An 8631-nucleotide genomic window follows, 5' to 3' on the forward strand; every position below is an offset into this window, starting at 1 on the left:
TCTTCAAAACAAGCAGATTGACCTTTAATTTTTTTTGGCTTTTTTATTTTTCTCTTTTTTTTTTTATCCTTTATCAATACATACTAGTGTTATGAAAAGCTTGTTATTTTGAAAAAGATTACCGAACTTCCTTAACAGAATTTTTTTAAAAGATCTATATGATTTGCTGTTAATACATTCAGTTTCTCATTCGTTTTGGATAGCATGAGAGGGTACAAAACTTTCAGAATGATATCATTGACGAAATAGAAATATGTCAGAAACGTATTTTTTCTGATTTTAATTTTTGCAATATGTTATTGAAATTGAAATTATGGCGTCTAGGATCAGACGAGAGCATAACATCAAATATCCTTCAACTTGATGACAATCGCACACATCAAAAATAAGTCACACAGCAGATGATATCACTCTTTTTTCTAAAACAAAACAAATCATTTTGAACGCTCTTAATGAATTTAAAACATTTAGACTTTGTCAGGATTTAAATCAAACAGAGTTAAACTGAGGATGTTTGGCTTGAGAAACAAAAAAACAAATCTTGTAAATTTACATATGAATATGTCAACTAGACAACGTCCTTGTAAAAAGTGTAGGCATATATTTTGGTTATAACAAATTTAAATGCTAAAAAAAAAAAAAATAATTGTCACATGATAGGTTATTTAATTATTTGAGGTATTTGTTCTTGCTTTCAAACGTCGTACTTTATTTGACCTTTTAACTGGGTTGAAACCGATCCTTACTTACGTGTTTTTTGTAGGCCAAACGCTCATCTGGCGTAGAAAATATCAGGCTGTATTTTGATGTATTGAGCTATTTAAAGTATTAATGTTAAAAACTTTAATTAACAAATAATACTTAGAGTTTCAAACAAACAGCCATATCAGCTGAAATAAATGGTGATAATAAGAACTCGACATTGTTTTGTTGTGTGGGAACATGAGTGTTGTGACATCTGCTGATGCAAGACCGTTAATGAAAGCTGTGATTATAAAACATTTTAGTTTACATAAATGGAACGAATTTTGTTAACATTTTCTTAATAAAGAACATTGTGATAAGTGAAATCCAATCTTAATAAATGCGAAGGAAGCGTCTATCTATATTTAACTTCAAAACTAGGTATTATTAGTACGGCACTTCATGGTAGATTAAAAATAGAACGAATATAAATTAATATTAAATCAACATGTCGACCATTGCATAAAAGAAAAAACATTTGGGAATTCGTTTTTCATTTTTTGTTTGTTGCTGTTAAAAACATTGATAGCAAAGTTTTAACTATTTGAGTACACCTATTCCTACATGTCAACTGAGTTTAGCGAACAGTCTTAAATATATTTCCGACATAGAGACGTTCGTTGATAACTGTTTTTTTCTTCTCTCTCGAATAGTTGTGATTTTTTTTTTATTTGAAACTTTAGACGTATACAAAAGTGTTTTTCCTATGTAGGAAAAATAAGATTCCAAAATTATACCGAACGGCAAGTGAATTTTATCAAGAACAAATAGCTCAAAACACCCGTCCGCTGAATTTTTCATTCTCTTTAAAACAAAATAAAAGAGAGAAAGTATTTCTTAGCATGATAAACATGCTTACATGCTCCATGGTTGATTGCACTTTTCCTGAAATAAAGTATTGTTGACTTTTTCAGCAACTGTCCAAATCTAGCTACTGCAATGACAATTGTGATATTTTGTGAGTCTCATGTTGAATTTATTTTAAAAATAATGTTAGTTCATTTTATTATAATTCGTACAATTACAGCATGTTCAACCTGGATAACACCGTATACAATAATGAATGTTAGCACATTGCTGCAAATATATTAGAAAAAAATCTTTGTTAAACTACACAAAAATATCACTTTTGTAACACTGTTTTGGATCGATGGTTTGTTTTTACACTTTGAGAAAGCCCAAGATTTAAATGCTACCTGTAAGTGTAATTGTAATCCTAATCGTCAAGTATGACAGTTTCCGCAAATGTCTTATAGGCACTCCGACTTCCGCCACATATATAAAAAACTAACAACCACAACAGTGTTGAATGTGGCTTTTAACACAAATCAATCAACCTTGGCCTTAAACTAAATTTTATGTTGTTTACTTCCAACAAACGACAGTGTTCTATTTCTTTAACTATCCTTTTTTAAATTATTTTGGTGTGATAATTCATCAGATAAAAATACATAAAAATGTATAGGGTACTCAACGGGACTTAACTTAATTTGTGAGACTAGTTGAATTACAAGACAGACACTACTCATATTCATCTTCCAAAGATAGATAAGCCGTTTTACCTAATTCAGTGGACCGAGGTGCACGCTATTAAAACGACCAAAAAGTTACGACAAAATGATATCGTTCCAGCAAATGTAAAAAATATCGAGCTGAAATATCCGTTGTACTATGACAAAAGTATTACAAAAATACAGAGTCTAATCAATATAATTTATGATTAATAAAATAAAAAAAGCGAATTAAATACAACATTTACAATCAACCATATACATAAACAGCCTTGATCAATACGCATGAAAATGACACAACGGCATACATTTTAAACAAAATATATCAGCTAGGAATGAAATAATATCTTCGAAAGAATATAAATAATCCTTAGAAATTTATTTTTGATTAATTCTATTAACTGAATAAATTAAAGTATATATAATGATTATAAAAAAGTCTTCAAGTTTTTTCTTCTGTACACTGAACTACTATAATGTAGAGCGCAATCTCATTTCAATCGTTAATATGACACTTTTATGCTTCGTACTGATTGGACATTAATGTAAGCAATACTCAATGCAGTGACACACTCTCCAGCTTGAATTTCTTCCCATAACGTGGTAAAGTTACTTTTGTTTGTCAAAATCATTTCAAGATCCTGCATGCAACATCGTATTTTTGTTACAGCGTCTTGCATCTCTACATTTTATTGTTCTGTTTCCCTTTTTTGATCTGTAGTCTTCTAGCAGGTCAATAATTTTACGACTTTCACGCATGAATCCATAGTGAAATACAGTCAAGCCGCGGTGATCTCGGGTTTTTATATCTGCTCCGTTGTCGAGTAAAAGTTTAACTACATCCCCATTTGATGCCAAACAAGCTTCCATTAGAGGTGTCAGTCCCGATGCAAACTTGAAATTCACGGATACTCCACCATCAATTAACAATTTTAATAATTTTGTTTTGTTTAATAACAGTGCCTCGTACAATCTCAATCGGACTTCACTTGATCCTTCTCTTAACGGCTTTTTCATGGTGATAATAAAGATATAGACAGTGCTGTGGGCAGAATGTAAAATTTTCTCATATAATTGAGTTATAAGTAAACCAAGAGATTCAAGTGTTAATTTGTGTTGTTAAAACATCTTTCATTGAATGATTCTATCATAATTTAGCCAATCGTTTTATTGAAAACGAATACAAGTTTTTAGAAGACTATTCAAAATCCATTGAAATATCAAAAGGTGAATTGCCTTCGTTGGCGTTGATATCAATTATCGCTGAAAATGAAAAGTTTACCGAATTTTCAAACATTAATATGATATGTACAAGTACCCGGTCACGCCCACTGTATTTATTTATACAATTCTCCATATGATGACATAACTCTTTTTTTAACCGATGTTTATAGTTCGTTTTTAAATTTTACTGTTTCAACACTGTCCAGGTGGAGGAGGGTTAGGATACCGCTAACATGTTAAACCCGTTCTATATGTATGTACCTGTCCCAATTCAGTAGCCTGTAATCCAGTGGTTGTTGTTTGTTGCTGTTTCATATATTTGTTTTTCATTTATTGTTTGTACATTAATTAGGCCGTTAGTTTTTTGTCGTTTGATTTTGTTTTACATTTCTGATTTCGAGCTGTACTACCACACTACGTGATATCGGCTTTTGCATTGTGGAAAGTCGAACGGTTACATACTAGTATATAGCTGTTAATTTATGTGTGATTTTCAGCATCACTGAAGAGACATGTAATGTCGAAATGCGCATCTGGTGAGGGAAAATTAGTACCGTTAATGTTATTAGACTCTTATCATTATGAAATAACCATTTCACAGATGATAACGGATATGACTTAATGTAGTTACTACAATCCCTTTCCCTTTTCACGAATATGACCGATCGAATTAGACTATTTACCAGGTTTGTCATAACTTGAGCAATACAACGGGTGATACAAGTGAATCAGGATCTGCCAACCTTTCCGGAACACCTGCGATCAACCCCAGAATATGGCGGGGTTGGTGTTGCTTAGTTTTTAGTTTTCTATGTTGTACTATTATTCGTCTGTTTGACATTTTCTCTTTTAGCCTTGTCGTTATCAGTTTATTGTCGATCTATGAGTTTGAGTTTCTGGTATCTTTCGTCCCACTTTTGTCGAGAGTTGACTCATTGGCAAATAAACCAGATCTTTTTCGGTTCTTAAATTAAGAAATAAGAAAAATCCGTGAACTAGAGAGAATTATATATGAAATCTCTATATGCACGATAATTATTTTAGTTTTAGAGAAAGTGATTACATTAAGTCATTGCAACTCTCATGTCACTTTACAACCTGTATCAAAACACAACATATAAACAAGATTGACATAATATAAGTTATTTCTATTTAACATGTTTTAAAGTTTGGAGATATTCAAACAGAACATTATTCTGACACGATATAATAAATAATGTTATTAAAAACTGTTGATACTAACACTTTCAGGCTTCTAAAACTGGGTTTAAACCGTATTGATTAGCTTGCACATGCAGATAAGCCATGGTGTTACCACTTTGCTAACATTTACATAAAGTTGCCGGATTTGCATTGTAATAATACGAAAGAGCTTCTTAAAATACTTCGTTAAAATGGTCAACCAATTGCCATAATTCATGCAAATGTCAAATATATAACTGAGCCAAAATTTAAGTTTTATAAGATGTATATTTGTGTTTAGGAAAATAGTATATAATGTAATGAAATATTATAAAACAAATAGATAACAGCATTTAAAAAAAACTCTCATACTTACTGCATGTTCATTATCTAAACTGTAAAAACTTAAATATTATCAATTGAACAAAATCCAATCTTCAACAAGAAGTCATTTTATTTAACACGATATGGTGCCTAAAAAACTTTTGTATAACGGTCTTGTCCATTATTCATAATATTCTTTTGGAGTTGCTAAGATTTTATTCATCTCACTATTGCGTTATAATGCTATGGTTATTTTAGTATTACCGTCTATTAGTTTTGAGTATGAACTTAGTCTTTGGAGGGTTTCTATACACTTTTGATTTTTTTAAAGACGTATTTGTGTCTTTTTATAGTAAGAAAGACCATAACGTTATGATTATTGCTTGACTCCCAATTTTTGACATTTTCATCTATTTGATATGTTTGTATTGGTCAAATATTAATGTTAATGAAATGACATTATATTCAGCTGTCGTACCAATGAGTGGTATAAAACCAAGTTAAATCCACCTTTTTCCATATCAGAAATGCCTGTACCAAGTAAAAAATAAGCCATTCATTTTCGATCTCTTGTAAAGGAAGGACGAAAAATATCAGAGGGACAGTCAAACTCATCAATCGAAAAAAAATATTTGACAAAACCATGGCTAAAAAATTAAATGACAAACTGAAAAACAATAGTACAAAAGACACAACATAGAAAACTAAAGACTAACCAACACGAATTTCAATGTATTTGAGCTCTTGATTTTGACATTTGATAAGAAAATTAATTATTAACAGGTATAACGAAACTATACGTTGCTGTCCGATTAACTATAAGTATTATGAAAGATTCAAACATGCAAAATAACGCCTTAAAGGTAATTTTAGAAATACAATTTATTTCATTGGTTACAGTGATTTTCCTGTGTAATAAAAATCCGAGTGGACCCGTAACCATGGCAACGGGAGCATAAACAATTTTTTTGTCAACATTTTTCTTGTCAGTTTATCGATAGCTACAAACAGACCAAGTTTCAAGAAAATCTGAGACTATGCGTGCCACAACTTGGTTGATAGTTACAGAGATTTGCTATTTAATACAGCTATAACGATGCTAATGCGTTGATGTCCGATTAATTATAAGTAGTATGAAAGATATAAATTCAAACATGCAAAATAACGCCTTAAAGGTAAATTTAGAAATACAATTTATTGCAATGAACTACAGTGATTTGCCTGTGTAATAAAAGTCGATAATTTTACAAATGATTCTTCTCTGATGTAATCGACAAACTGTATCTATAAGACGTCACAGAAAACGTCGCATTAACGAACATTTTGACTGCGTAGAAAATGATATAATCCTTACATGTATCTACTTTAATTACACTAAAAAGCGCATTGTAAATGTAATAAAAGAATAACAACTCAAAGAATTCAAATATAAAAAAAACATGTGACCGACCAACCTTATATTTAATTAACGCACTACGCACATTTGTTAATGAATGTGTTTTTCGATCACTTGTTGTATGTGTTCTGTATTGAATTCTTCAGCTAGTTGTTCTATTAATCTCATTTTTTTATTTCAAAAGTGAAATGAAGGTTGAAAGTTCAACAGTTCAATCAAGCTTAAAGACAATGCTAACTTAAATCTTACATCCTCGAATACAATTTTGATTAGCATTGTTCATATAATCATACATAAAATTGAGAATGGAAATGGGGAATATGCCAAAGAGACCACAACCCGACCATAGAAAAAAAACAACAGCAGAAGGTCACCAACAGGTCTTCAATGTAGCGAGAAATTCCCGCACCCGGAGGCGTCCTTCAGCTGGCCCCTAAACAAATATATGCTAGTTCAGTGATAATGAACGCCATACTAATTTCCAAATTGTACACAAGAAACTAAAATTAAAAATAATACAAGACTAACAAAGGCCAGAGGCTCCTGACTTGGGACAGGCGCAAAAATGCGGCGGTGTTAAACATGTTTGTGAGATCTCAACCCTCCACCTATACCTCTAGCCAATGTAGAAAAGTAAACGCATAACAATACGAACATTAAAATTCAGTTCAAGAGAAGTCCGAGTCTGATGTCAGAAGATGTAACCAAAGAAAATAAACAAAATGACAATAGTACATAAATAACAACAGACTACTAGCAGTTAACTGACATGCCAGCTCCAGACTTCAATTAAACTGACTGAAAGATTATGATTTCATCATATGAACATCAGGCACAATCCTTCCCGTTAGGGGTTTAGTATCATACCATCATAACATATATGAGAAGATCATAACCCGTGTCATGCCAACAACTGGTTTTTGAATAAACGTGTTTAGTTCCGATGCAAAGACCCTATAAGTGAATCAATATTAACGCCAAAATATGCAATCTTTAATGACCTGACAACAGTATCGTAACTATATCCCTTCTTAATAAGTCTATTCAAAGGTTTTGTTAGTTTATAAATAGGATAACACATGAAAATACATGACATCATTCAAGTATATTAAAAAAAATCAACTTAATTGTAAGTCCAGTGTAAATTGTAATCCTAATTGCAAAAACGTTACAGAAAACTACATCTTTATAAAAAATGTTCAAAATGATAAAATTGCGCAAAAATTTGTTCTGTTTGTGTTATTATGTTAACGTAAAAAAGAAAATAGATTGATCGTTTATAGCTATACATATAAGTGACGGTACCAAGAAAGACACATTTTCAGTTTTTTGTACGTAAAATATTTGTAATTCAATTTTGCATTAATATACTTACTAACTACGTTATTAACTATTTATTCTTTTTGTTTTTTGGGCTAACTTGATAGCTTTACATAATGTTCTTAACATGATAAAATTGAAATAACAGAACTAAAAAACAAAACAAAAACAATCAAAACCAAGAAGTAAACAAAAACTCACAAAACCAAAAGACCTTTACATCAACAGTTATAAATAATAAATAGGAAACAACTCGAACTCCACTAAACACCGAGAGTGAAATCAGATGCTCCGGAAGGGTAAGCATTTCCTGCACCGTATACGGCACTCGTCGTGTTCTTTCTTTGTTGAGTTCGGTAATGATGGAAGGTTATTATGACTGAGGAAGAATTTATCAGATATTATTTCTGACACATTTTTGTCATAATGGCCAATCAACTCATGATGGCGACCGTAAAATGTCCTGAGTGATGAAATTAATTTGTTTGATTCATTGCCCTGTCCTAGCAACTTTTGAGAAAGCAGTGCTCTTCGTTCAACAAAATCAAGGTATTTTGAGCTATCTCTAGAGTAACGTACCAATTGAAACACATATACTTCATATGCGGGTGCCGCTGGAATGTTGCTACACAGAAGTAGAAAATTGACTACAGGAAAATTAAAATCATAGCTTTTGTCATAAATTTTGGTATTTAACAAGAATTGACAGGCTGTTAACTGAATAATATCAAAGTTTAGCTCCTGAGACTCTAATGAAAACCGTGAACCGTGCATGTATTATTCCCTTCAAATGTTTTTACCTTTTTAATTATGTTTCTTCAATCTTATGTTCATTATATAAAATTTGATTCTTACGTAATGTATCTGAAAGCAATCTTTTTGCAGAAAGTTCAGTATTAAGGTTACCACTATCTCTGGTAAAAATTACCT

Source organism: Mytilus galloprovincialis, chromosome 14, assembly GCF_965363235.1.
Source record: "Mytilus galloprovincialis chromosome 14, xbMytGall1.hap1.1, whole genome shotgun sequence".
Lineage (NCBI taxonomy): Eukaryota > Metazoa > Mollusca > Bivalvia > Mytilida > Mytilidae > Mytilus > Mytilus galloprovincialis.